Raw genomic sequence first — 20,305 nt, 5'->3', positions numbered from 1 at the left:
GACCCAACTCCTAAGTCTTTGGACCAGGAGAAATTCCATCAGACTTGACAGAAAAAGACTACACATCACCTAGAGGACCTGGATATAGAGCAGAGCGAAGAAGAGGGATGGGGCCTTGCTTTGACTCCCTTGGAAGAGGACTGTATTCTGTGAGTGGCAGGAAAGTCACATTGCTGCTGCCTGTGGAAGGGATTGCCAGCTAGGCACACAAATCTGTTCTCGCTCTTCTTTGTAAGCACAGAGTTAAGGTTGTATTTTCCAGTCTTCCTTGTTGGGAGGTGCAACCATATGCTAAATTCTCTCCAATGTAATGTGAATGGACATTGTGTGTGTCAATTTCATGCCTGGCATGTCAAGACTTCCCCTGTGTGGTCTTCTGTGCACGTTTTTCTATGGGCTGGCTGCAGATATGAAAGAAGGTTCTAGAGCAAGCATCCTAACCTGGGGTCCAGGGACCTGAAGTTCAGGGGATTCTATAAACTTGGATGGGAAAAGTATATCTTCATTTTCCCTAACTTTGAACTGAGATTTGGCATTTCTTTCTGTTATGAAGCAACCACAAAACACAGTGGTATTAGTACCTGTGACTTTGTCACCAGTAGAAATCACAGATATTTTCATATCACATTACAGTTGTTGCAGATATCTCAAAATATCATTACATTCATCACTGCTCGGGAATTACAGCAGTTATTAGACCTGCCACTAGATCGCACATAATTGCAGTCTTCCTTTTGACAGACAGTCATGCAACACAACTGGCCGACACTGAGCGGGGGGGGGGTGTTCAGCCACCAAATGGAGAAGTCACATGGTCTCATATTGGTGAGTCAGATATCTATGCTGCTTTCCAGTAATCCCTGCCTGCAGCTGTTGGTTAGTTAATATGTAGAGGTAAGTAAGTGTTTTTCACTGTTGTCACAGGTTTGCAAAATGGGGTAATTAAAATAAGAATTTTAGGGGCACCTGGGTGCCTCAGTCGGTTGAGTGGCTGACTCTTAATTTCGGCTCAGGTCATGATCTCATGGTTGGGGGACCGAGCCCCATGTTGAGCTCTGTGCTGAGTGTGGAGCTTGCTTGGGATTCTCTCTTTCTCTCTCTCTCTCTCTCTCTCCCTCCCTCTGCCTGTCTCCTTGCTCATGTGTGTACTCTCTCTCTCCCAAATTAAAAATATACATATATAAAATAAAAAAGTATTTTTAAAATGTTTATTTTTTGAGAGAGACAGAGAGAGAAAGAGCAGGGGAGGGGTAGAGGGAGAGGGAGACAGAGGATCCGAAGTGGGTTCTGCACTGACAGTGGAGAGCTGGATGTGGGGCTCAAATTCATGAACTGTGAGATCATGACCTGAGCTGAAGTCAGACATTTAACTGACTGAGCCATCCAGGAGCACCCCACCACCCCCGCCAAAGAAAAATTATTAAAAAAATGAAAGAATTCCTAATTTTCCTTGATGTTGAGAGGTACATAGGCCACCATTGTCGTCAGTCTTCATGCTGATGTCTTTAAAGAATAAATGTAACTTTAGTTCACTTAAATGTATTGTCTTGTTAGCTATTGAATTAATACAGGAACACATGTATTAATTACTATATCAGGTTGTCTCTTTATGTTTTGTTAGCTCTATGTCCAATATGTCCAATATAATTGGTTTGCTTTCTACTAGTATCGGTTTTGTTTTGTGTATTTGAAAATATTCTGAGAAGGGGTCAGCAGGCTTCACCAGATAGCCAAAAGGAACCAGGGCATAAAAAACGTTCAGAGGGATCCTGTGGCAGCATGGTTGAGCCACAGTGTGGAAGGATCTTGGGTCCCATGGAAGAACATTCATCCAGGACTATTATATGAGCAAGAAATAAATTTATTTTTTTAAATTAATTAATTTATTTCCTAATTTACATCCAAATTAGTTAGCATATAGTGCAACAATGATTTCAGGAGTAGATTCCTTAATGCCCCTTGCCCATTTAGCCCATCTCCCCTGCCACAACCCTTGCAGCAACCCTCTGTTTGTTCTCCATGTATGAGTCTCTTATGTTTTGTCCCCCTCCCTGCTTTTATATTATTTTTGCTTCCCTTTCCTTATGTTCATATACTTTGTATCTTAAAGTCCTCATTTGAGTGAGTAATATGATATTTGTCTTTCTCTGACTAATTTTGCTTAGCATAATACCCGCTAGTTCCATCCACGTAGTTGCAAATGGCAAGATTTCATTCTTTTAGATTGCTGAGTCATACTCCATTGTATATACATACCACATCCTCTTTATCCATTCATCCATCGATGGACATTTGGGCTCTTTCCATACTTTGGCTATTGTTGATAGTGCTGCTATAAACATTGGCGTACATGTGCGCCTTCAAAACAGCACACTTGTATCCCTTGGATAAATACCTCATAGTGCAATTGCTGGGTCGTAGGGTAGTTCTATTTTTAACTTGTTGAGGAACCTTCATACTGTTTTCCAGAGTGGCTGTACCAGTTTGCATTCTCACCAGCAGTGCAAAAGAGATCCTCTTTCTCTGCATCCTTGCCAACATCTGTTGTTGCCTGAGTTGTTAATGTTAGCCATTCTGACAGATGTGAGGTGGTATCTCATTGTGGTTTTGATTTGTATTTCCCTGATGATGAGTGATGTTGAGAATTTTTTCATGTGTCAGTTGGCCATCTGGATGTCTTCTTTGGAGAAATGTCTATTCATGTCTTTTGCCCATTTCTTTACTGGATTATTTGTGTTTTGGGTGTTGAGTTTGATAAGTTCTTTATAGACTTTGGATACTAACACTTTATCTGATATGTCCTTTGCAAATATCTTCTCCCATTTTGTTGGTTGCCTTTTAGTTTTGCTGATTATTTCCTTTGCTGTGCAGAAGCTTTTTATTTTGATGATGTCCCAATAGTTCGTTTTTGCTTTTATTTCCCTTACCTCTGGAGATGTGTTGAGTAAGAAGTTGCTGCAGCCAAGGTCAAAGAGGTTTTTGCCTACTTTCTCCTCGAGGGTTTTGATGGCTTCCTGTCTTACATTTAGGTCTTTCATCCATTTTGAGTTTATTGTTGTGTATGGTGTAAGAAAGTGGTTCAGGTTCATTTTTCTGCATGTCGCTGTCCAGTTTTCCCAGCACCACTTGCTGAAGAGACTGTCTTTATTCCATTGTATACTCTTTCCTGCTTTGTCAAAGATTAGTTGGCCATACCTTTGTGGGTCCATTTCTGGGTTCTCTATTCTGTTCCATTGATCTTAGTATCTGTTTTTGTGCCAGTACCATACTGTCTTGATCATTACAGCTTTGTAATACAGCTTGAAGTCTGAAGAAATAAATTTCTGTTGTTTTAATTTGGGGATTTATTGTTATCAGGGCGGATGATACCTCATGTAAAGCATCAATCCACTGATTTTTAGTGTTTGTTGTTAGTCTTGGGAAGTTCAGTGCCATGCTGATATTTGTTCTGTGTCATTTTCCTGCTTTATGTAATCCTCACACTCACCATTAATTTTTTTTTTAACTGAATCCTTTTGTTTTGAAATTTCACATGCTGTGCCTTGGGGGTGGCTCTATTAATTATGCCATGCCCCCTCAGTGGGCCTTTTTAAATCTATCAACTCATATCTTTGAATATAAGAAATTTTGTTATCTCTTAGGCAATGTTCTTGTTTGCTATGTACCAAGTCACCCCCCAAACTTAATGACCTAAAACCACAACAATCATTTTATAACCTCTGATGAACTTGGGGAAGGCTCAATTAGGTGGTTCTCATGAGATTGTAGTCAGATGGTAGCTGGAGCTGGAACAGTGGGGACTGGAGCAGCTGGGGGCTTATAGGGCCTCTCTCTCTTCTTGGGGTAGCCTGTGTGATCCCTCCATATAGCCTAGCTTGGGCTGCCTCACAGCATGGTGGCCTTTCGGCAATCGGACTGCTTATGTGGTAGCTCAGGGCCCCAGGGCAATTACTCCAGCAAGTAAAGCAGAAGGAGTGTTGCCTTTGATGACCCAACTTTAGAAGTCACTTACTGTATTGGTGAATACAGTCACAAAAACCTTTCAAGTCAAGGCCAAGAGAGTTAGACAGCATCCCTTGATGGAGACATGGCAAGGTTTTAGAATAGTGTGCAGGATAGGAGGTGTTGCAGCCATCTTTGGGAAATACAACCTGCCACAATTTCAATTCTTTCATTATATTCTCCTAATAGTCCATTTTCATCTTCTGGGCTAATCCTTTAATTTTCTTATCTATTCTCTCTTATTATCCCTCACTTGATCTTTTTGTTCTACTTTGTAGGACATTTCATTGACTTTATCATCAACCTTACTACTGACTTTTACATTTTGACCACCATTTTTAATTTGTTCTCCATTCTTTTTTATCTTTTTTAAATATCACATCTTGGTTTTGGTTCATGGATGCAATATTTTCTGCTACCTTTCTGAGGCTATGAATTCAAATTTATTTGAATTGTTCTGTTTTCTACAACTCTTTATTTTCTCTATGAGTTTTTTCCTCCAATTTTCTTCCTCCTGTGGTGTGTGTGTCTTTCCTTAATATTTGATTATTTTTGGATGTTTCAGATTGGAAGTTTATGGATTGACTGGTGTGTCTTGATTGGGTGGTTAGCTGGCTGTTTTTGTTGGGAATTCCAAATGCCAGTGTTTGCCAGTCTTTTCTCTGGGCCATTTGGTTTCTCTGGAGGCAGCTTCTTTCTTCTGTGTGGGAGCCAGGCTGCTGGTGTCTGGAGATGAGTGGGGAAGGGTCTATGGAGCGCTTCACCATGTGGACTCTGGTTTGATTTTCCTGGGCCTTTTGATGTTCCCATTTTGGGGCCTCCCTCGTTCACTTATCATGCCATAACTCCAGAACAAGTGTCAGGTCTCCTGAAGGTTTGGGAAGGTGTGATTGGCTAATTGTATGGAGTATGTGGGTCCCTAGAATGGTCTAATTACTCCTTTATACAGGGTTTCAAACAACCCCTGTGGCTAGCCCTCCACCTCACTTTTGTTTTCTTCAATATCTAGTGTCTCCCATTTTTAAATCTTTCCTAAATTTTCTGTAGTCGATAGGTTTTCTTCTCCATGATACCTCCTGCAGATATTGGGATTTGACTTTCCTTCTCTTTGCTAGGTCATATGCCATTCTGCCATCTGTTCTGTTTCTTATTGTGCTTCCGGGATTTACATGTCTCCTAATTCTATGGGAGATGGAGTTATGTTTCTGTTTCTTGATTTCTTTTACATTTTGTGTGATATTCAAGAGGGAAATGGGTGAAATCTGGAAGTCTCTCATGCCCCCAGTGTCACAGCGGGCTTTGTGGATGACCATCCCACAGGCCCCATGCTCAGGAGGGGCTGGCACCTGATTTAATGCTTTACTGCTGCCATCATGAAATTTGTTCTCATTTTCAAAGAAGGGTCTCTGTATTTTCATTTTGCACTGGGCTCTGAAAATTATGTAACCAGTCCCATCCACTATTGATCTCCCAATCTATCTTCCCTGTTGTCTGTGTGATTGTTTTGAAACAAACCCCATCGTGTCAAACTTTTGCTCAAAAGAATTCAGTGGCCCCCAAACCTTCAGAATGAAGTCCAAGTACTCTAGTGTGTCCAGCCATGGTAAGCGCCCAGATGGACCACCACTGGGCCTAATAACTGGTCTCTCAGTTTCCATCTTTAACTCCCTATAGTCCAAGGAGTCCTCTTTAAAGGATAGCCTTGACAAGTCTGTCTCATTCTAATATCTTCATACTTAAAATGCAGCGTGAGTCCTCAAAGCCTCCTGTGATGTGAGTTTTACTTACCCTCTGACCTCATCACAGCTTTCACCCGCTCCATGCTTCCACTGGCCTCCTTGCTATTCCTTTCTGCTCTGCCTGGAAAATTATTCTCCCAGAAAACTGCACCCTTTCCCTTGATTCAGATTTCTACTGAAATGTCACCTTCTCAGAGGGGCTTCATAGACAACTCCATCTAAAACAGAACCTCTCACATCATTCTCTATTCCCTTACCTGGTTTTGCTTTTCTCATATCATTGGCCACACTATAATTATATTTGCCTATTTGTTAATTATGTGTCTTTCCCAATAGAACATAAGTTCCATAAAGGCAGGAGTCTGGCTTGTTCACTGCTTTATTCCCAGTGCCTCACTCAGTAAGTATTGGTTGAATAAAAACATTTTTTTGTTAAGGTTTATTTATTTTTGAGAGAGAAAGAGCAGAGCATGAGTGGGGAAGGGGCAGAGAGAGAGAGAGGGAGACACAGAATCTGAAGCAGGCTCCAGGCTCCAGGCTCTGAGCTGTCAGCATAGATCCCAATGCGGGGCTTGAACTCACAAACCATGAGGTCATAACCTGAGTAGGAGTCAAATGCTTAACCAACTCAGTCACCCAGGCGCCCCTTAAAAATATTTCTTGAGTGAATATGTTTCAAGAAATATGTAGTAATCCTTACTACTGGGAAAGATATACAAAGCAATGGCACCTTCCTGTGTGGGGTTGGAACCATCTTTTCTGATATTATAAAGGGCTGGTTTCAGTGTCATCTTCTTTGGGGCTCAAGAAGATAGTCCTCTATGCATAGATCATATGTGGTTTACCCATCCATTTTCCTACTAGATTAGGAACACATGAAGAGTAGAGACTATTTATTTATCCTTATTTTCCTATAGCCTAGGAGGGTATCTGGCACATCAGAGGTACTCAATAAATATGAATTAATAATGAATGAGTAAGGCAATTCCAAAGCCACAAATGGCATCAAGGGCAGAAAACCCCCCCGAGAGAAGTTAAAAATTTGTTTAGAATTCTCCAAAGGCTAGGGTTGAGTGACATGACTCTCTGAGTTCCTTCAACATGACAGCAGAAGCAGCCCAGATCCTTGTGAGTATAAATTCAGATTGTCAGTTGGCAGGGAACAGCACAATGAGGAGGGAGGCAGAAGGTGAGGTCAGAGTCTCCTATTGTTGGTGACAATGGGTGGTATCTTGGTACGGGCAGAGTTGTGGGAAGGGATTAAATTTTGTATATGGTTTGAAATTAAAGCCAATGTAATTTGCTGATGCATTGTATTTGGGGTGTAGAGAAAGAGAACAACCAAGGGTACCACCATAGTTTTTGGCTTATGTAACTGCTTGCCAAGTAGTGCCATTTACAGAGAAAGAGGAAGACAAATGTTGTAGAGCAAGAGTTCATTCAGAACACAGTAGGTCTGAAGTGATGGTTATGCTTGTGAGTAGAGGTGTGGAGAGGGCAGGAGATATGAGGCAGGAAAATAGAAACCAAGTGTGGGCTGGATATATGCACTAGGGAATCAAGAATGTATAGATCATATTCAAAATGATGAGACCACATGAGACCATTGTACTGGGTTGAGTAGCATCCCTTTAAACTTTATATCTATTATGAGCTGTGGATGTGATCTTATTTGGAAATAGAGTTTTTGCAGGTTTAATCAACTTAAGATCATTTTGCATTAGGATGGGCTCTAATCCAATGACTAGTATCCTTTTAAGATGAGGAAGATTTGGACACAGACACATGTAGAGGAAGACAGCCATGTGAACATGGAGGCAGAGATAAGAATTACGCTGCTGAAACCAAGGATTTCAGGCAATCACCAGAAGCTAGGATAAGCAGGGACAGATGCTTCCCTTGAGCCTTTGGAGGGAGCATGTGCCTTGATATTAGGCTTCTGGCCTCCGGAACTGCTCAAAAATACATTTCTTTTGTGTTAAGCTACCCAGTTTGTGGTACTTTGTTATAGCAGTCCCAGGAAACTACTATAATCACTAAGGGTATGAGTGTAGATCGTGGGCAGGGGTGTCCCAAGGATGGAGTCCTGAGAAACTGGGGACTGACTTAGAAACTGACTCTAAAAGAGGTCAGGAAGAGGAAGAAGATCCTGCAAGAGAGACTGAAAAGGAGGTAGGATGAAAACCAGGGCAGGTGGAGGTCACTGGTGACCTTGACTGGCTCAGTTTTGGTGGAACGATCAGTATGAATTGGAGAATGGGATATGAGGAAGTGCAGATAGCAAGCAGGTAATAACTTCCATGGTCCTTGATTTTATAGTTGGAAATGACAATTTTCTCATCTTATCCTTGCAGGGACCCTATGAGATGGGCATGATTATTCATAGAAAAGGAAACTGAGACTCAGAGGTGTTAGAGAATTTGTCCAAGTCCCCTAACAGACAAGAAGTATCTGAAACAAAAGCTAAGGGCTTCCCAGGAAACCCTTCCATTTAAGGAAAGCCTTTTCACTAGCCCTTCACTTGGGCCATTCCCTCACCTGGCCTTTTCCGATGTTCGATGTTCGGGGGGGGGGGGGGCTATCCCTTCCCCTACCCCCATGATTCTGTCTTATGTGGGGCAAGGGAATGCATAGCAATGGGGAACTTTGTCCCAAAGGCTAGTCTTTTTCTTCTCTCCACTCTATGTCTTCAAGTAGATACTTGAACACTCAATGCTTGAACACTCAAATGCTTCCAGGGGCTAGGCAGGTAATGGACATGAGTTAAGTGTGAACCGAAGGGGACAATGGGAAATGGTTCAGGCTGAGGGCAAAGGGACCAAAGGCTCCACCAAAAGGTATTCAAATTCAAGTTTCAAAAACTGAGTCGGCCAACAAATGTGACTATGATTAAATTTGGTCCCAGGCCGGCGTGTGGACTCAGATGCTTTAAGTCACCCCATCATGCTTCCTTTCCCAGTGTCTGGGATCCATCCTTCTACTCCCGAGGTTTCCTGTCCTGACACAAATGTGTGCTTCAAACTCAGCCACATGACTGATGTCTAAAGAAGACCAGATGTGGGGCGCCTGGGTGGCTTAGTCAGTTAAGCGTCTGACTTCAGCTCAGGTTATAATCTCGCAGTTCTTGAGTTCGAGCCTCACATTGGGCTCTGTGATGACAGTACAGAGCCTGGAGCCTGCTTTGGATTCTGTGTCTCCCTCTCTCTCTCTGCCCCTCCCCCTCTCGCACTCAGTCTCTCACTCTCTCAAAAATAAATAAACATTAAAAAAAATGTTAAAGAATACCATATGTGAGGGCTGGGGAGACACTGTCACCCCACAGTCCCTGTCCAGACCTTTATTCTCTCCTGGGTCTTCATCTGCCTTCTCTCAATGTGTCTTGCTGTCAATCCCTTACTGGCATTATGCCACATACTGGCCATCTTCCATTTGCCTCTCTAGAACCCATGTTTGGCCACCTTGGGTGGATGGTCTGTATGGGCTGCATGAATGGCCTTCATGCCCTGGTTTGGTTTCATGTTGGAGGGGAAACCTGACTGAAGGTCCAAGGGAGGGAGTAGAGTGAGGGTAGAGCACCTGTCTCCCTGTTTCTTTCCGCAGAGGGTTGATCTGGGCTTCACCAAAGGGCACAGCTCCTCTCCAGGTAGTCTTCTCTGATTCTCCTCCTGGTTCTTCTAATTGATTCTTCCTTTTTTCTTTAAGAAGTGGTTACATCTCTCTGCTTTTATAGCCCCAGCCACTGCACTATCCCTTGGGGTTTCCCCTGATCTGTCCATATATGCCTTTGTATGTTATAGTCCCTTTGTGTTGGTTGAGTAGTTTCTTCCTCCTAAATTCATGTCCATCTAGAATCTCAGAACATGACCTTGTTTGGAAGGAGGGTTTTTGCAGATGTAACTAGTCAAGATGAGGTCATACTGATTTGGGGTAGGCCCTAACTGATGCCCTTCTAAGAAGGCCATGTGAAGACACAAGGAAGACGGCCATATTGTGATACAGGCAGAGGTTGGAATGATTCAACTACAAGCCAGGGAACACCAAGGATTACAGGCAACCACCAGAAGCTAGGAGGGAGGTATGGGACAGTTTTCTCTTAGAGCATCCAGAAGGAACTAACCTTGTCGACACCTTAAGTTCAGACCTCTAGCTTCCAGAACTGGGAGAGAAGTAAATGTCTGCTGTTTCAGCCACCCAGCTTGTGGTAATTTGTTACAGAAGCTCTAGGAAACCTAATACACCCTTCATCAAATTTTCTTTCAATTCTTCAAACTTGAATGTGTCGTCTCTTTCCTGTGGGGACCCTGGCTGATATAATTCTCTAGCTCATCTCCAGGGGCTTTCCATTACCCTCAGTAAGCCATAAATTCTCTCTCCTTGGAACCTAAGACCCTCCCACTGCTTTTCCAGCCCTCTTTTTGCCTGGTTCTCAAATGTGAATCCCTTACCCCAGCCAAGTGGTCTTCTGATTCCTGATCCTACTTTACATTTGTTCCAGCTACTCTTTCCTGGTTCCTTGACCCAAACTCATGCATTCTTAAGCCCAACTCCACTCTTCCTCCGCCAGCAGAAAGCTTTCTGGACCAACCAGCCTGTGGAGTGGACCGTATTAGTTCTTGGTGTCAACACATTCAATCCAGCAGATGGGGGGTAATCGCCAGTGGTATTCACATGGTGTCCTGTGTGTGCTTCTCCCCAGCTAGGCTGCAGGCTCTGTGAGGTCAGGAAGAGTGCTGTATTCTCCATGACAGGTCCTACAGTTCTGGGCACATGGTAACTGGAGTGATGAAAAAGCCTGACATGTTCCCAGAACTGATGCTGTTAGTGTACTACCAAAGGAAGAGGCAGGCAGGGCCTTCTAGGCTCCATGGAGAGGTCCACAACTCAGCGACTCAACATGGGGGTCTTTGGGATTGACTAGCTACAACCCATCTGTGACATCATAGTAGGGACAGGTGCCTTCAGTGATGTGTATTAAGTGGACTTCCATTGATTCAAAAAGACACTGCAAGAGGTGGAAAAGAGAACTCCCCCTTGTCTTCAATTACATCTTTCCTCTTGTCCCCTCTCTCACATTCCAGTTTCCAGCCCAGACTGTATAAAAGAGTCAGTCTGACCAATTCCCCTACTAGAGGTGTGTGTTGGGAGAGAGGGTTTTGTGGGATGTTCTAATCTCCCAGGCTGAATCCTCTCCTTGTCCTTTACCCTCCTCTCCCTTCCCAGAAAACTCCTCTGACTCACTGATATTTCACTCCCTCCCACCCCAGCTCCCAATTTCTCTTCATTTTAGAGAAAATGAAGAGACATCCTTTTGTAAAATCCATGTCTAAGTCCTTGCTCCTGGAGGAAGACAACTTCCTTCGGAAAGAGGCAGGGTGAGTATTGCATTGGGACAGGGAGGTTGTCGTGGCATTTTCTTTATTTCTCTTTTCAACTGATCTGAATTTCCCCTCCTTTAGGAAAGCCAGGAGCCCCAAGGGATCAAGGTGGGAGGCAGAGGGAAGCCCTCAGTCTCTGCCCTCTAACTCATCGGGGACCAAGCTCTGCTTCTCTGTGCCCCATGTCTCTGAGCCCTGCCTCTGTGGGTGCAGCGTGAGGACCAAGGCAGTGCTACACCCCCGGCCCTCTCCAGTTTCCCGCCCAACCTCTCAGGTACTCCCTAAATTGTCGGTAGGGAGGAAGCAGCAGTCTCCTCCGGTGGTTATCTTCAGGCCTCAACTCTCCCAGAGTTCTCCAGAGCCCAAGGCCAAGACCAAGGCCAAGGCCCAGCTGCTATCTTGGGGTGGGTCAAGAATTTCTTGCAAAGGCAAGTCACGCAAGCTGATACCCATGGGCGTGTGGCCCCAGGGATTTCTTGCCCCACTCGCCAAGTCCTTGCCAAGGGACTCACTGCACACTATGTCCCCTGGGAAGGGAGCCATCTCCCCAGCCAGGAAGCCACATCCCCAATGATATTACTTGTGCAGGGTGACAAATGCCAGTCCTCTCTACCATTCTTATTTAAATAAAAATGTATTTAGTCAATTATGGTTCTTTCTCTTGTGTCTACTGAAAGCATGGTAATCGTCTGTTTGAATTGAGAATATATTTTATCTTCTCATTCTACTCCCAGTTGGGTTTTCCAGGGTTCTGGTCTTATAATTGAGGGTGTTAATGATTTTTCAGTTATGGCTGCCCATAACCCTGGGCACAGGGTACACTGTGACATTTGGATTTTTTTTTTCCTCTAGTGTCCAGTTCCAGTGGGCCATGGACTGAACTACCTGAGTTCAGTTTCAATAAACCATCAACCTGGTGGAATTTTGACTGGAATTGTATTGAATCTATATATCTGTTTGGTGAGAGGTGGTATCATTAAAATATGAGTCTTCCCATTCGTGAACATGGTATATCTCTCCACTTATTTAAGACCTTAAATTCTCTCCATAATGTCTTACAGTTTCAGTGTAGGAGTCTTGCACATTTTTCGTTAGATTTGTTCCTGGGCATTGGAAGGGTTTTGCTGCTGTTGTAAATTGTATTTTTTTAATTTAAAAAAATTTTTTTTGTTTTTTGTTTTTTATAAATTGTATTTTTTATAAGGATTTTTAAAATGTTTTTATTTATTTTTGAGAGAGAGAGAGAGAGCATGCAAGCAGGGGAGGGGCAGAGAGAGCAGGGGTGGGTACAGAGAATTTGAGGAAGGCTCTCTGCACTGACAGCAGAGAGCCGCTGTGGGTTGGAACTCAGGAACCATGACATCATGACCTGATCCGACATCAGATGCTTAACCGAATGAACCACCCAGGCACCTCTAAGGAATTTTTCTAAGTACTGGTGATGGGTAGTGTAAGAAGGAGAGCCTCTGCAATACCTACTTTTGTCTTTTTTTCTAAAAGAACAGCTTTACTGAGATGTAATTCACATACTATACAATTTGTCCATTTAAAGTGTGCAATTCAATGGTAGTATATTCACAGATATGTGTAATCCTCATCATAATAAATTTTAGAGCATTCTATCACCTTGTAAAGAAACCACATACCCTTTAGGTATCACCCACCTATTATTGCATTGCTTTTTATGATTTGATTTTCTATTTTTTTGTTGCTGGTATAAAAAACTGTAATTTATCTGAGTATATCACTTGCATTCAGTGACTTGGCTAGATACACCTATTAATTCTAGTAGCTTGTGATTCTGTGGGATTTTCTATGTACAACTTCATGTCATCTATGAATAAGAATATTTTGCCTTTTCCCTTCCCAATCTTTAAGCCTTTCATTTCTTTTTCTTGCCTCATTGCCATGGCTAAGACGTCCAATGCAACGCTGAATAGAAATGTTGAAGTGGACACCCATTATCTTGGCCTGATCTAAAGCCATGCTGTATCCCTAGTGTTTAGAACAGTGCCTGGAATAAAGAAATTGTTTCAAGCAGGACATTAAAAATTTTTTTTGATGTTTTTATTTATTTTTGAAGGAGAGAGAGAGAGACAGAGCATGAGTGGGAGAGGAGCAGAGAGAGAGGGAGACACATAATTCGAAGCAGGCTCCAGGCTCTGAGCTGTCAGCACAGAGCCCCATGAGGGGCTCGAACCCCACAAACTGTGAGATCATGACCTGAGCCGAAGCCGGATGCTCAACCCACTGAGCAACCCAGGCGCCCCAGGCAGGACATTTTTTGATTAATCGATGTCAATTTCCTCTTTTCCAGAGCCCTATGATTATGAAGCGTTGTTCCAGGGCCTGGAATTATAGTTACCCCTAGAGAATCACACAGTTCTCTTGGGAACTTCCAAAGTTCAATGCCCAACTTACTTTTGACTTTGAAAAAATGTCGTTTTTTTTCTCTTTCAGGTTGTTTAGTCAACATCTGCGATCCCTTCTTCCCTAACTTGCTATATGTCAATGATAGAGCTCTAGGGTGGAGCTTCAGCCTTCTCAGGTGCATTGCATGGCGGTGGACAAGTCCTTCCCCATGAGTCCCTTAGACCCTAGAGATTTCCTCCAGTTGGGTTCTAGTGCAGATGTGATACCTGTGGCCTTGCAAATCTCTGAGGACTCTGCTTTGCTTTATCGAAGTCTCTCCTGAGATCATCAAAGAGACCAAGTCCAGCATGAGCCTTCTAGACCCCCAGCAAGTTCGGAAATCAGGAAGGTGAATGAGGAACTTGCAGCCTGAGGGATGACGACCAGAATGGGCGTACCTCTGGGCACTCCCCAGTGCCATCTGCCCTCTGGTTTTTCCAGAACACCCCCCCCCCCCCCCGAGTGCCTGCCCTTTGCCACCAAATCCTCTTTATCCTCTAGGTCAAGAATTCTCAACCTTGGCACCACTGACATTTTGCACCAGACAATTCTTTGTTGTGGGGACTGCCCTGCGCATTATAGGGTGCTTAGCACCATCCCTGACCTCTAGCTACTAGGTGCCCGGGTGCTCCCACACTCTGAGTTGTGATAACCCAAAATATCTTCAGACAATGCTAAATGGCCTCTGGAGGGCAAAATTGTCTCTGGTTGAGAACCTCTGCTTCAGATCATCTTTCTAAAGCCCCCTTCCATCAGCCTCTCCACAGCTCAAGTTGTCTGTTCCTTGGCCAGCCTTTCCTCTCCAACTTACACTCACCCCTCTTCTCTGAACTCTGAGCCAGGTGACAGAAGTGTCCAACGTTTCCAGAGCACCTACTCCATGCTGTTGCACGTAGTATCTGATGTAAGCATCACCAACAGCCTTGTGAGCAAGTAGACGTATGGTCTTCTCCATTTCAGATACCAGGGCCCAGAGAGGTCAAGTCACTTGTCCAAGGTCACACAGCTGGTAAGTGGTGGACTGGGAATTCGAATCCGGGCTATTCAGCTCACATGATTATAAACTACTCATTCTATACCACTAGATAGTTCCTTAGTTGTTTCCTATATGTTCATCTGCCTCCAGACTGGACTGAAAGCCCTTTGAGGGTAGGGACTAAAATACCTTTGTGGATGCTCCACAGTGCTCAGCACAGGGCAGGAGGGCCCAGTACGACATTAGTGTTTGACTTCCTGCTGTTACAGAGTTTGAGGCATTAGAACATGAGGGTGTGTGGATGAGGCTGAGGATTGAGAAGAAAATCTCCATTTGAGGCTTAAATACATATTCACAAAATGCATTTAGCATAGGTGCACATCGCAGTGAAAGTTCACAAACTGAACACACTTGTCTGGCCTGATCAAGATCCAGATCACCATCAGCCCAGAAGCTTCTCTCATACTCCCTTCCCCTCATCTTCTCTTGAAGTAACTACCATCTTGCCTTCTAATAGCATAGATTCCTTTTGCCTCCTATTGAACTCTTAATAAATGGAAACTTGGAGTGTGAACTCCTTTGTGTCTGGTTTCTTTAGCCCACCATTGTCTGTGAGAATCATCCCTGTTGTTGTGTAGCCATAGTTTTCTCTGTAGTATTCTGTTGTGTGCCTATACCAGTTGGTTCATCCATGTTATTGACAATGGACTTGGTAGTTTCCAGTTTGGGGCTATTGTGAGGAGTGCTGCTGTGAACATTACTGTATATGCCTTTTGGGGAACATGATAGGCATTGGGGAAACGCCTACCCATGGAACTGCTGACTCACAGCTATGCTTCAGCTTCAGTAGACACTGAAATTTCCCCAAAGTCTTTGTATCTGGAGACTTTTTAGAGCCATATTTCTTTCCCCGACTCTGGGCTGCTTTTCTGAAGAGATGAGGGGTGTAGAGTGGTACAGCCTCTCTGGAATCTTCTAGATGACCACTCTATGAGAACCTTCTTTATAGGAAAGTAATGTCAGAGATGGAAGGGACCGTACAGATCCCAAGTCCAAGACTTCCCTTATGCACAGGGAGAAACTGAGTCTCAGAGACAAAGGCTGCCTGGTCCAAGGTGGCATGGTTCTAGCCTGGTCTAGAAGCCAAGTTTCTGGACGTTGGATCCCATTTTGCCTTTTGAGTACCTGAAGATGGATGTTCATCTGGAAGGTGATGGAGCGGATCTAGGTGTACGACTGGACCCACCAGGATTGTATGTGAAGCATGAGAGTGTGTGTAAGTGGGGGAGGTGGGACTGGTGAGCTGTCTTGCTCCCTATATTTTCCTTGAGTCTGGGCTGAAGCCAAGGAAAACAGAAGCCTGGCTGCTCCCCCCACCCAGGGGAAGTCAAAGTGAGGGGCTTTACAATTAGAGTCTGGAAAAATCTTCCACCTCACAGCCTCCTCCCACCCTTCCCACCCCCCAGTCCAGGGCGAGGATTGGGGGCGGGGGGAAGGGCTCTTCTGGCAGTACGGGCCGGAGGTTCCAGAGTCTGGAAACAAGATGGGCTTCCCCCTCAAGGGGCTCACAATCTTCGGTAAAACCAGACAGACCTTGGGCGTAGAGCAAAACCCATTCATTACATACTGAAATTCCATCTACTAGGAACCTGGCGGGAGCCTTGAGCCAACCTGAGCGGAAACAGCTAAGCCCCGACGACCCGCCAGCTCCAGTCTCGGTCCTTACCTGGTGCCCCAGATCCACCCTTATTCCTGCAGCCCTCATACTTACTTAGCCAGGTCCCTCCCCCAAGATCCACACCGGCCCCATTTGAAACTCATTTTCCGGTTTCAGAGTGGCTTAAGCAGACAGCCAGGAAGAAATAGAAGACATCCCCCCACCTTGCCCCATCCTCCCTCACCTCACACTCCCTCCCCAGACCGACAGGTCCCCATCGGATAACTGAGACCTAAGAGAAGGATAAAAGAGGGGTTGCTTCTCTTTGCAAACTCTTTTGGCACCCCCCTCCTCCCTCCCCAACCATCTGCCTTCCCGCCCCGGCTCCCGCACCGGGCCGGGGCGCCAACTAAATCTGATCAAAATGCAATTGCCAAGTCGTTAAGGTATTTGAATTTAAAAAAAAGAAAAAAAAAAAAGAAAAAAAAAACAACTCCCGAGAAAGAAAGTATTTGATGGCTAATAATCTCATTTCAATATAATGGGACCTTCTTCTGCAGAGAGCAAGACAGGTTAAGAGATATAATTATGACTTTGCAAACTCTCTCCCAAGCGCGGGAGACGCGCTGACAGGTCTGCGCGCGGCTGCGCCCGACTCCGCTCGCTCCGAGGGGAGACGCTTTGTCTGCAGGGCCCGTTAAAGAGACACGGTCCCTTTTCCCCCCTCGGCCTACATTGCAATTAAACTGTCAGCCGCGTCTTCGCCCTAGGATAGGTGTCGGAGTCCCACGCGAGGATCTGGGTGGGGTGGAAGAGAGGGACCGGACAGAAGAGAGCGAGGGGCTGACCTGTCAAATGCAGCCCCAGGAACGAGGAGCTGGGCTTTCAAACCCGCTCCCTCGGGGGTGGGGGTGGGGGCGGACTCTTTCGGGTCAGGTCTGCGCTGCAGGGTCTAGGGGCAATGATTGGGGTTGGGGGTTTCGGGCAGCGCGGATTTATCGCCCATCTATCTCCAAAGTGGGCCTTTTTGAAGGACCTCAAAGGAACGGATTCCTTCCTGGGAGAATTGTTTGATTTCAGCTGGTGGAAAGGGACCGAATTACGGAGCTGGGGAGAGATGGCGGTGGTGCTGTTCACTTTCCACCCCCCTCCCCCCCAACTCTAAGCAAACTTTTTTCCTCTTTTTACTACAATGGGAGATAAATAGCCATTTTGGAGCTCAGATAGGAAATCCTCAAGGAAAGGGGACTTTTCTTGGTTTTATATCTCGCCCCTTCAGGAAAGTTCGAGAAAGGAAATCTCTGATTTGGTGTATACGTGTGTGTATGGGGAGGGAGGTGGAGGCAAGCGAGAGGTCCCGCACTCTTAGGTTGTATTGATTGCTGTTCAGGTCGAGAGACTTGGGGTAAAGTTAAGGTCAGGAGCTCCAGAGGTGTTTGAGCCGTGGCAGCCTAGGAGCTGCGGGCGCAGCGGCGCCCAGGGACCCAGGACACCCAGGACACCGACTGGCAAGTGTGGCCGAGTGTGTGTGTGCGCGCGCGCGCGCGTGCGCGGCGCGTGAACACCGCTCCCCGGAGAGCGCTCGGCTCCCACGCAGTCACTAGTTGGAGCCGAAAAGAGGAGGCAGGGACGCACTGAAGACAGACCAACAGACACGCCTCTCCCGAGAAAGGGGGCTGGAGGCCATTGGGGTCCCGGTCTTCGCTTGTCCCCGACTCTCACGGACCTGATGGAAAGCGTTACTCGGGGCATTCCCGGCCGCTCTCGGCACCGCCCAGCTTTGCAATGAAGGATTTCGGAGGAAGCGGGTGCGCCACCGCCCCTCCCCAGCACTCCAGTCCCGAAGCTCCAGTCCCCTAGAATGGTGGCCAGCAAGCGGCGTGGCCCGGGCGAGTCCTTGGGCCTCTCTGACCGGCGAAGCCGCCGGGCCACAGGACGCAGCGACCCCTCCTCCAGCTGGAGAGGCTACAGGGCCCGTGTCTCTCCGATCCCCGCGCCCGGGGCAGGGCACTGTTTGCACGCACAAGGCGACTCCCCAGAGTCATTTGCGCAGCAATAAAAAGGAGGTTGGCGCTGTCGCGTCCTGCGTGGACCGCACACCCAGCTGTATATCCTCGAAGTAAGGTTTGGACGCGTGCGAGGTCATCCTCCCTCGCCCGTCGGCTCCCCCTGGTGGCCCAGGACGCAGGGTTTCCTGGCCGCAGAAGACCTGGGGAGGATGAGGCCTCGGGAGAGAAGCGATGCTCACCTGGTTGGTCCGGAGAGAGCACCCCGAGCCCCAGCATTCCTAACCCCTCGGCTTCGTCGGGCCCGCGGTGGCCTTACTGTGCTGCGGCGCCCCTAGCTTCCCCGGCCGCGCACCGCAGGATGGAAAGGGGACACATCTGGAAGTCCCCCACCCCCGATCCACTCACTAGGCGGTAGTTTGCCAGGCGGGTTTCTGACACTCCTTTGCCATTTTTGTCTCGGTGTTTCACGATCCCAGGACTGAGGCCTGGCGCGCGGCAGCCGCAGGGGAGCGATGCCGACAGGAGCCATGTGGCCTCGAGGGCAACGGGATTCGGCTGGGGCTCCCCGGGTGGCGCTCTGGGGCGGGGGCCCGGCCCGGTGGGGGGGCGCCGGAGAAGGCGGGCGCGGGCCGGGCGCGCCGCCGGCGGGGTCAGGGGCGAAGGGGCAGGCGGAGGGCAGCGCGCGGGGAGCCGGCGCGGCGGCTCGGGTTACCGAGGCCCGGCCCTCCCACCCGCAGCTCGGGCGCGGGGGCCGGGGCGGACTCGGGCCGTCCCCCGCTGTTTGCATTTCTCTGGCAGGCGGCGGGGCTTGGGTTGAAAGGAATCGCCTCCATTTGGAACGTTGTTTATTTTTCTTAACTAGCCCGCGCCGACAGACGACCTCGAGAGCACGGCGGCCGGACTCGGCCGGGCCCTAGCTGGGAAGGGGTCAGGACCAGGGGCGGCCCGACGAGAGGGCGCTGCGAGCCCTCGCCTGGGGAAAGAGCCCGGGTCGTCCCCCACCCCCTGCCCGGGGTGGGCGAAGGGTCGCGGTGGGGCGGAGAATGACTTTCCTCCACGTAGGAAAACATACTTTCTCCTGTCGCAGTTACCTTAGCTTTGACCTTGCGCCAGGCGGGGCGGCGAAGCGGTTAAGCTTTCCGGCTTTGGCGTCCGACCGCCTCCGATTTCAGTTCCGCTTCCTCCGATTTTAGTTCCATGACCTTGAGCAAGTCGTCTCTGTGCCTCAGTTTCCTTGATTCTCAAATGGGTATAAGGTAGTGCTTAGCTCTTTGCGTTGTTGTAAGGACTGACTGAGATCATTCACGTAAACCCTTAGCGCAGGGCCTGACACTTGCCAAGGGCTCAGGAGAGGTTAGCCCCTCTCGTGGGGGCTGTGGGTGCTTGTGATGCTCTGGCCACGCGAGGAAGCGGGGTGGGGGGGGGGCGGCGGCCGGCAAGTGGGCGGCCCACAGGGAAGGGGCTGGAGCTGGAGGCCCCCGACTTCAAGCTCTGGGGAGAGGTGCGGGCTGGGGAGAGTTCTGAGCGTTTTGACATGAAATGAATAAAATGCAAATGATATTCAAAGCAAGATGCTAATGAGAATCTATTCTTTGAGCGTCCACGGCCCTGGCCGTGCCCAGAACAGTGGCGGAGCTGGTGTGAACTCAAGCATGGGCAAGGTCCAGCAGCCCAGGTCTCGTGTGTGTGTGTGTGTGTGTGTGTGTGTGTGCGCGCGCGCGCGCGCGCGCGAGTGTGAGTGTGTGTCGGCGCGCGCCTGCTCCGGAATGTGCGTAGCCGGCTCCGGGTGTGCTCGCGCCGTCATGAAAATGAGGTCAGGGAAGGTCGTTCCACTCTGCAGCATAAATCAAGGAGGAAAGGAGAATGGATGTGAGAGACAGTCCCTGGAGACCGCCCCGAGAGAGGCAGAGTGAGGGACGAGGGAGGGGGGAAAAAGTTCTGCGGAGAATAGGCGAGAAGCTGGCCCAGGCAATCACCCTCCGCGCGTTTCTCCCCCCAGCGGGTCCCTTCGCCGAGCCGTGGCTCCCGGAACCGGGCCGAGATCGTGCCTTTAATCCCCCCACCCTGCTCCCCAGGCTCCCGACACCTTTCCCTGCCCCCCCCCCCACCTCCGCCTTTAAATGTTCCTCGTCTAA

General features: G+C 47.5%; 1 long non-coding RNA gene across 2 annotated transcripts; it reads left to right on the top strand.

The window, feature by feature from the left end:
* The first annotated feature begins 10,713 nt into the window (after nt 1–10,713).
* On the top strand, nt 10,714–12,120 carry LOC122219014. 2 transcript variants are annotated; one of them, XR_006202221.1, is made up of 4 exons: nt 10,714–10,872; nt 11,006–11,113; nt 11,198–11,390; nt 11,969–12,120. It is a non-coding gene; the product is annotated as an uncharacterized LOC122219014 (long non-coding RNA). The 2 variants fall into 2 exon arrangements; XR_006202220.1 differs by lacking the exon at nt 11,969–12,120 and having other exon boundaries at nt 11,198–11,762.
* The last annotated feature ends 8,185 nt before the right edge of the window (nt 12,121–20,305 follow it).

Source organism: Panthera leo, chromosome B2, assembly GCF_018350215.1.
Source record: "Panthera leo isolate Ple1 chromosome B2, P.leo_Ple1_pat1.1, whole genome shotgun sequence".
Classification (NCBI taxonomy): Eukaryota; Metazoa; Chordata; class Mammalia; order Carnivora; family Felidae; genus Panthera; species Panthera leo.
Note: the sequence above shows the minus strand (reverse complement) of the source record. Positions and strands in the feature narration are given on the sequence as shown.